The sequence below is a fragment of the Sceloporus occidentalis genome, unplaced genomic scaffold (genome assembly GCF_023333645.1).
Source record: "Sceloporus occidentalis isolate IW3139 unplaced genomic scaffold, rSceOcc1.0.p SCAF_7, whole genome shotgun sequence".
Lineage (NCBI taxonomy): Eukaryota > Metazoa > Chordata > Lepidosauria > Squamata > Phrynosomatidae > Sceloporus > Sceloporus occidentalis.
In genome coordinates this window covers 3,854,214-3,863,562 of record NW_028316987.1, presented here as the reverse complement: position 1 = coordinate 3,863,562, position 9,349 = coordinate 3,854,214, and positions in this window count along the sequence as shown.

Genomic DNA, 9,349 nt, shown 5'->3' with positions numbered 1-9,349 from the left:
TTCCGTAGCATTAATCCTTGGAAGTTAAAGAAATATCAAACTGATTTATTTATGCAATGTGGCAGCAGCCTCAGACTAGGGCCAAAGTTCAGCCATGGAAACCAACCCACTGGATGACTTTGTGCAAATCACACACTCTCAGCCTTAGTGGAAGGCAATAGCAAACCTCCTCTGAATAAATCTTGCCAAGAAAAGTACCTCCATATGACTCAAATCCTAGTGGTGTGAATTTCAGTTGTGTCGTACTTGCCAAACCTTTTGTTCTTTGTACGGGTGTAGCCTTGTTGGAGGTAAAATGAGGGCTTTGCAATAAGAATTTTGCCCACTCAGTCAAATTCTCATCCCATTCCCAAATTTCTAGAATTTCAGAGATTAAGACATTGAAAATCAATCACATCTAGAATTCTCATATTTGATATGTTTACAATCCCTTGGCAGTTTCCCTGCTCCCTCCTCCTCCTCCTCCTCCTCCTCCTCCTCCTTCTTCTTTTGATACCTAAACTCAACATGGCTACCCCTGGATATGTTTTCCCAGATGTGAAGACCCAGCATTTTAGCCACAACAGGGGAATCTGAAAGTGGGAGCCAGTTTACTAGGACTTCCCTCTTTGAGGTTTCTACCTTCAACAGTACCTAAAAGTTGTCCTAACGCAACAGCATGGAGGCTTCTTGAGAAATTCAATGTTCTCACCTAACAAAGGGGCTGTTAGGCTCACAAATGAGGCAACCTAGATCTCAAAAGAAGTATCTTTTTGTATTGATAATGGAATTCAAATTTTATTTCCTGGACTTGGTCTCCCAGAGCACACATGGTCGAGGGCGGAGTGGCTTGCCTGCATGGATATCCCTCCATACCATTTTAATTGAAAGCGACAACAGAAGCAGCAACATCTTGATCAAATGCAGGCCTGTGACTAACACCATCATATTGCTCTTTCTCCTGCATGAAAAAACATTTTTGCCTGACAAAGAAGCCAGTGGAGCTTTGAAAGCTTGCATCATGTATTTTGTGCATTTTGGTTGGCCCAATAAAGGCATCACTGTTGTGGATTTGGGGTATTATTGTACTTTACTAAATGGCAACATGGCTAGCCCTGGATATGTTTTTTTTTTTAATGAACTGAAATGTTAGATTACTGGAAAGATATAAATTTTGGAACTGAAGAATAATTTCAGGGGGGGGGGGGCAGAATTTTTACAGGGGGGAACAATATCCTCATTTCTTCCCCCGTCCCTCTCCAGTATCTATACCACTTGGTATCCCCAGCGATCAAATAGAAACTAACATTAGTATTCCTGAAGCAGAAATGACCAGGATGTATTCTGATAACGAAAAATATTGCAAAGTGAAGTGAAACAAAATGCATTGTACAAATTGAGAGGTATATTAGGGGTAGAGGATTGCTCATTAGAAAAGTAGGCCTGCTTCCTAAAAGAAGGGCTGGAAGCGGGAGACAGGATGAAAGAGGCAGAGAAGTTGGTCTCCACAACAGAAAATGTCAGGGCTTGATTGCCGCTCTGTCACTCTGATCACAGCATAAGCAGAGGGGGATTTTGCTTCCATCTACAGAATACCATGCTTGCCAGTTTGCTAATAAATAGATTCCCTCGTCTCACTGGGAACGGGAGGGGGGGAAAACCTCTTCTAATTTAAATTTAATGAGCCTCAAATGCTTGAGCCTCCAATAACCTTTGCTCCAGCACATCCAGAAAACCAGCCACTTAGAACAAACACCCAAGTCAAATCTACCACGCTTAGCTGTTAACAGAAAAGGGAACTGGCACAGCTGCCCACGCTGCAACCATCTGCCTAGCTGAACCCCACATAAAGGACGTGGAGGAGGAAGAGAAATCAGAAGCAACCAAGAGACCAAAGAGAGAGAGTTTTGTGTACAACAGCTTTTTGTGTGTGTACAGAAAAATAAAAATAATTATATTGAATATAAAATTGGAGTTTGCTTCTCTAAGATCTCCTTTTTCCTCCTATACTCATTGCAAAGGTTGTGGTCAGGACAGGTTGAAGAATATTCTTCCTGCATGATCAGGAACAGAACCTTTCTTGTAACAAGGAGTGGTTGACTTCCATTTGGGAGACAGAGGACAAAAGGGAACAAGCTTCTAGTCCTCTTGACAGCTTCTGTGACACTACAAATGTGTAGGCTATGTCTAACTGGATCTGAATGCCAAAGACAGGGCAGCAAACAGACATTCCAGATTTTGGAGCCGATTATTGAATCATGGAATGGGGGTGTGGGAATGTGTTAAACTGTACAGCACTCACACAATGCATCATCAAGCAGTGCTATCAAGTGAATAGGGTAAGTAGTTATAAAATACAAAATCATACCTTATACCTTGATCAGACCATTTCTCCATTTAGTCCAGTATTGCCTGCTCTGACCAGTAGTGCTTTCCAACCTGCTACCTCAACCTATTATTACAGCCTCTCCTATCATAAAATCTCAAAAAAGAGTGGAAAATAGACAACATCAGACCCTGCAGCTGCCCTGTACAGAAAGCCTTTACATTTGCCTGGGCTAGAAAGAGGATTAGCAAGGAAGAGTTTAACTTTCCATCCCAAGGGACTCGCACAGCTAGACATATCAGCTAAGCCAGTAATCCTGTAATTACTTAACTAGGATGCAAAGGGATCTTGTAGCGCCTTTGAGACTAACTGAAAGAAATCAGTGTGTGGCATGAGCTTTCATAGACTAGATGCCTATTTTCTCAAATGCACATTTACATGCAGCTGAGGAAGTAGGCTCAAGTATACGAAAGCTCATGCCTCCAAATTTCTTTTTCTGAAGATGCCAGCCACAGATGTTGGAGAAACATCAGGAATAAGCTCTTCTAGAACATGGCCTCATAGCCTGAAAAACCCACAAAAAACCTTGTTCTTTCTTTCAGTTAGTCTCATAGGTGCTACAAGATCCCTTTGCATGCTGGTTTTCCAGACTAACATGGTTATATCTTTGAATTCTACTTACCTAGGAGTAAGCCTCACCAAGTCCATTGAGATTTTCTTCTGATTTAAACAGGTATAGACAGAAGGTGAGAAAGTTGTGATTGGTAGCTATTCTTGTTATTATTTTTAATGCAATCTATTCTAGATTTTCATTGTTTTGCAAAAAAGCATATTTATTGATTTATTTGCCTGCAAGTAAGCAAAATTTATAACAACCTGCCTGAGTTCCCCTGCCCTGTCTTAAAACAGTTCTGGTGTCCCTGGCTGCAAGCATTTTTGCCTAGAGGCATCCTTGTTTGTGAAGAGTGAATCCTGTCCCCTCAAACCCAGGACAATACAGTTGGCCTTCTATATCTATGGATTCTGCATCCATGGATTCAACCCAAAATGGATTCACTGCTATACTGACATGGAAGCCCCCCTGGAACTGGAAGTATCCCAGCTCTGGAATGTCTCTGTAGATCTACATGCCCAGCACTCCTCTCATCTGTAGCAGCTCATAAAAGTTTTATAATTTACCTAGGCTTTTCTTTTTGCAGTTGTTTTATTGGCTCTCCCTTACAGAGTTTGAGTGCATGGTTTAATATTTGCTTTGCTGCTATTCATTTTTCTTTCCTTTATTTGATATTGGGAAGTATTTGTAAGGCGCATTGCAAAGTCTTTTGATGGGGCAGGTTAAAAGGTATTAAATATATCAAGGTATATTAAATAAAATTCCAAAGTTGTGGCTTCTTTCATACTAGGCAATGGCCTATAAAGGGCTCTCCAGATGTTTGGGGCTGTTAACTCACCTAATCCCTGATCACTGACCATGCTGGCTGAGGCTTATTAAAATTGTACTTGAAAGCATCTGCAAGGCTGCTATTAACTAAAGTAACCATGACATTAAAAAAACAAAACAAAAACCTGCTCCAGAAGCTGCAGATGCCAAGTAATAGAATACAGCCTGGCAGATGGCAAAAATAATAATTTAAAAAAATCTCTCAGTTGCTGCATTACAGAAGAATGGTGGCTGGTTGCTCCCATGTCAGTGGAGCAGTGTATCCACCCCAGGTTTTACTCCATACTGCAAAAGAGCTCTCCAAATAGCTATAGCCCCTAGAATGGTTTCTTTAAAGCTACTCAAATCATGGCACGGGTTCACCACCCTACTGCACAGGAACTATCAGCCACCATTGCTCCTGGGAGTATCATAGAGCCTAATCACACTTGACAAATCCTGTACAGAAACGGGATTTTAAAAGTAAAAAACACCCGCAGACACGGTTGCACCAAAGAGCAACAATGCAAAAATAAAGCAAACGGAAAGTCGACAAAAACGACACCTTTTTACTTTTGGGAAAGTAAAAGGGTGTCATTTTTGTCGACTTTCCGTTCACTTTATTTTTGCGTTATTGCTCTTTGGAAGAAACGTCATCTGAAAACCGTCCTGCATTTCTACTCTTAAATCCTGTTTTTGCACGGGATTCGTCTAATGTGATAAGGTCCATAGAGTCAGAAGGAGACTGGTAGGGCCATGTGAAACAGGACCTGCTTAATCTAGAATGAGAGCACCCCTTACAGGAAGTTGTCCATCACTTTCTGGAAGTGCTGATGGGTTCTGGTGCCTTAGGGTAATTCTATACGTGGTTTTACAGGCACTCCAAATGCAGCTACTCTGGATTCCAAGGGAGCTGTCCAAGTGCTGGACCCCATTCCTTGCAGATGTTCAGCATTGGGGAAATGTCCATAGCATGTGGGGAGTTCACATACAACCAGGAGGAGCAACTCTAAAGCTGAGAGCAGATTCACTGACTCTGCAGCAGCAGATCCAGCAGCTGGCTCAGCATGCCTCCGACTACAAGATGCCAGAACAAATAGTCTTTGCCATAGTCACCTGTTTGCATTCCGGCCAGAGCCAATTGGCAGGGCCAGCCCTACCTTTAGAAGAAGTGAAGTAGGTGCCTTAGGCAGCAGTAATGTGGCGTGCATTGGCAATTCCACTCCTGCCTTTTCCTCCTAAGCTCTCAAATAATTTCAGTTCCTTGGAGGACAGGGTTCTGTGTGTTGGGTCCCTCTAAACTAACCTGTTGTGGCCAGGTGTGGTAGAGGGTCTTGTTTCATTGGCAGTTAAAAATAAACTTGTACTGCCAGTCCAGTCAGCCATTTTGTCCTTTGCTTCAGGTGGTGAAGTGTGATGGGCCAGCCCTGCCATCTGGCTGGCTGTACTGTGGCGAATGAGAACTGGAATATACAGAACCTTGATCTTATGCGACAAAAAGGGAAAAAAGAAACCATGTTTGGGTGAGCCTCTTGTGCTGAATCGGAAGCAGCTGCCAAAGTGATATGTCACATTGCAAGAAAGACGCAGGGGAACGAAAAATGATCCACCTGCACATCTGGGACTTTCTTTCAATGCAAAAACCAATATAAAGCAAGATGTTGGTGGGAGGTTTGTCTCAAAACCTGGTGTGATCAACACCACTTTGCAGAGGGTGGAACCAACTAGCCACCTCTTGCTCTCAGCTTGTACACCCCATTCAGGCTTGTAAAAAGTGGCCCTACATGGCCACTTCCCTGGGGTGATACTAAGATTCCCTGTTTTATCTCCAACAGAGTGCTTCCTTTTATTTCCACTACCAATTGCAGCTAAATGTAGCACATTAATACAGGGACCAGACATTTTATTCCAGGGGGAGAACCCCAAGATGTCATTACAATAAACTAACTGGTGGACTGGACAGGTATTCTCTAGTTGTTAGCCAGCATTGTTGTGACCTTAAAAGATGCACGCTATCCATCAGCAATTGATTTTTCTTTTGCCATACAAAGAAACCTTGGCATAGAGTGAGTTTCTATTGTGTGTGTTTTTTAGCCCCTCTAACAGTTAAGTACATGAGAAAGAAAGCAGGGGAGAGGGTTAAAGAGTAGGATTTCAGATCTGGAGGATATGTTCCTTAATTCCAGATTCATAAAATCAATGTTACATTTCTCAGCTGGTTGTCTCCCGGTCTCCAGTACTCTCTACCACTCCCACACCAGAAATAAACACACTGAAAGAGAACAAATATGCTGAAAAAACCTGTAATTAAAGAAACAGTGGCTCTGAGTACATGACTTTTGCCTCTGCTTCTCTATTGAGTAACCACCAGAGCCAACCTGTCATACTGGAGCTTGAATTGGGGGTGTGCATTTCAGGAGGAGGAGAAATAAAGCTTGTTTATCTTCAGCAAGCCTGAACTGGTAAACCTGCACACAGACAACTCCAAATGTGTTACCAACATTTCAGCAGTACCTTCTGAGTTGATTCTGTATTGCATCTATTCACACAGAGAGAAATCTAAGTAAAGATACCTCTGTGCATGTGCAGATTGGCTTTCCTCATTCACTAAGTGAAACCACCATGGACCATTTAGCTGGTTGCTAAACTGAATGAATGCTGAGAAAAGAGAACAATTCATCAAAGGCTACAGCGCTTTAGAGGAATCTTTCGTACCCTTTTGAGCATGGAGTGACCCTTGAAATAATTTTCAGGTCTCAGCGAACGCCTGCATAAAAAGTTTTATATTTACAGCTCAAAAAAGGGTTTACATTCTTTTTTTAAAAAAATCACTGTCTTTCATAGAACTCTTAATGACCTTTCATGTAACTCTAGGTTTGCAGGGGATCCTGGCAAAGAAACTTCACTTTAGACTATTTAGCGTACTATTTGTTTTAGACTATTCACTAAGAGCACAAGGTGCACACAAAATCCAAACTAGCACCTTATATCAGTATATCAAAATGCCCTCTACTCCTCGTCCTAACAATAAGAGTTGTGCATGCTGGCATTACATGATGGGATGGAGGGAATGTGCAGAGCAGATATCCCAGGAACAAAAATCAGGGTATAATTTGTGTCCTGGCTCCTGGAATATAAAAAGTGACACTTCAATCTCATTCTAACCATTGGCCAAGTGCATTTTCATTGCCTTTACCTCACAAGCAGTTTAATCCTGGTTTTGTATTTTAGGAGAAACTAACTGCAATCATATCTAGGTTAGATGTTGTAGCTTTGGGACAGTCTCAACCTCTAGTACTCATATTTCATAAAATTAAGCATAGGACTATAGAAGTGAACAACTTGGGAGACTGCAAAAGCAGCTATTGGTGTGGAGGAAACAGATAAGGCCATTTTCCCCCTCTTTCTGACCTATAGAACCTGGGGACACCTAATGAATCTGAATGAAGAGAAATTCAAGACAGAGTACAAGAAAGTGCATAGTTAACAGTTAATTTGATATTTACTACCAAAAGGTGTAGTGATGGCCACCAACGTGAATGGCTTTGAAAGCAGATTTCACAAATTCAGGAGAAGGTTGTCAATAGCTGCATCTGCACTGAAGAAATAACACTGTTTGACACAGCTTTAACTGCCATGGCTTCTATGGAAACCATGGATTTGTTGTAGTATCAAGATCTCTTGGCAGGCAAGGCTAAATATCTCACAAAACTACAAATCCCCAAATTCCATAGCATTAAGCCATGGCAGTTAATGGGGCATCAAACTGCATTATTTCTGCAGTGCAGATGCAGCCCATGTCTACTAGTCATGACAGTTATATGCTTTGGGGATCAGAAACTGTTAGCCATCTAAGTTGGTGGGTAAGACAAGCAGCAGGATGCTGTTGTTGCCCTGGTGTTCTGCTTCAGGGCTTTTCATAGGAATCTACATGGCTGCTGTGAGGTACAGAATGCGGGACTCTGTAGTTCTTTGGTTTGATCTAGCAGGGTTCTGTTTATGGCCCAAAAGGAGAGACAATGGTGATGCATTTTCAGTCACCTCAGCTGCATTGCAGTTCTGGGCCAAAAGCCCTAAAGAAGAGGTGTGCCAGACAGGCAAGGAGGGGGGAAAGGGTATTCCCACAGGGGTGCTCTACTGACAGCACAGTGTCCTGAAGATGAAGCTGCAAACCTCCTTGTGGGCGGGAGAGGGCTCTGTTTCTCACATGATGGATTTCTTCTAGAGATCACCCATCTGCTCTACTACCTCTCTCAGTCTCTCTTGAGGAAAATCAAAAACAGAAGTCTGCACATGGACTTTCCCTCCCTGTTTTCATATGCCCTATAGTTTCAACTGTGATTGCAAAAAGGAACAGGCTTTCTCTGGATATTTAATACAACCTTCCCCAGCCTGGTTCCCTACAGCTCTGCTGGCTAGGGATGATGGGAGCTGCAGGGCCCCAAGCTGGTTTAGTATTTCCCACTGATTTAGTCAAGATAGTAGCAACAGATGCTTTCATGTGTGAGCTTTCCTCTGCAACATGGACATGCCAGAAAGAAACAGTCCCCCAGTATACAAGAAATGGGAAACAAACTTTACAGCTCTGTAGCACTTGCCAAATCAATCTCTTGCAGTCACATAGGCAGAAGAAGCAGAAGGGGGAAATGACAATCTTTCATTACAGGGAAAATAAGATTCTAAAAGGTGCAAATACTGGTTGTGAGATGATGATGATGATGATGATGATTATTATTATTATTATTAGACAACCAAAGTTGTTTTTAGACAAAAAGGATGTGATCAGGCTGCATTACTCATATACCATTCTCCAAATCAATGATAAAGTTTCTCCCCATCCTATTTCTGCAGTCTGGAGCAGCTGAGATGTTTGTGATCCATGCATGCAAGGAGTCAGTGATTCCCAAAGTCTACGTGATCAGTATAATAAAGTCAGGATAGATGCAAGTGATACATACAGGTGCTGAGAAGGGGAGGCCTCCCTTTGTTGGGGGGGTGGAGAGAGAAATTTATCCTAGTTTAACTTGATAGTGCTCCTTCCACCAACCAGGCCTTCTTCTAATCTGCAACCAGACATATTGTGCAGCAGGAAAACAAAATATGCAGCAGGAAATAGTTGTTGTTTTTTGGTGCAGTTTACAACATGGACCTTAATTAGGGAAATGGTTATTTCTTTCAGTCTTAATAACCTTAGGCAAGTCACACACTCTCAGCTTCAGAGGATGGCAATGGCAACCCCCCTCTGAAGAAACTTGCCAAGAAAACCCCATGATACTTGCCTTAGGGTCACCATAACTTGGAAAGGACTTGAAGGCACACAACAATAATTTACTCTCTGACTGTTCTATCTGTGACCAAGGAGAATACATCCATGAAGACAGGGTCAGTTGTTCTGGATTCTACTGTGTTGCTCCATGAATTGACAGTTACATCCACCACTTGTTTTTCACCAAGGCTGCAGGGTTCATCAGCACCTAAAAGTACTACTTTTCATCATCAGAGTCTGTAATGATTTTTGCCATTTTATAGAACTATTGTCAATTCTGGTTTTGCCCACAGTGTCATCACACCTAAGGGACAGTGCCCATCACTGTATTGCTGAGGCTGTCCGTTATTTTCTACAG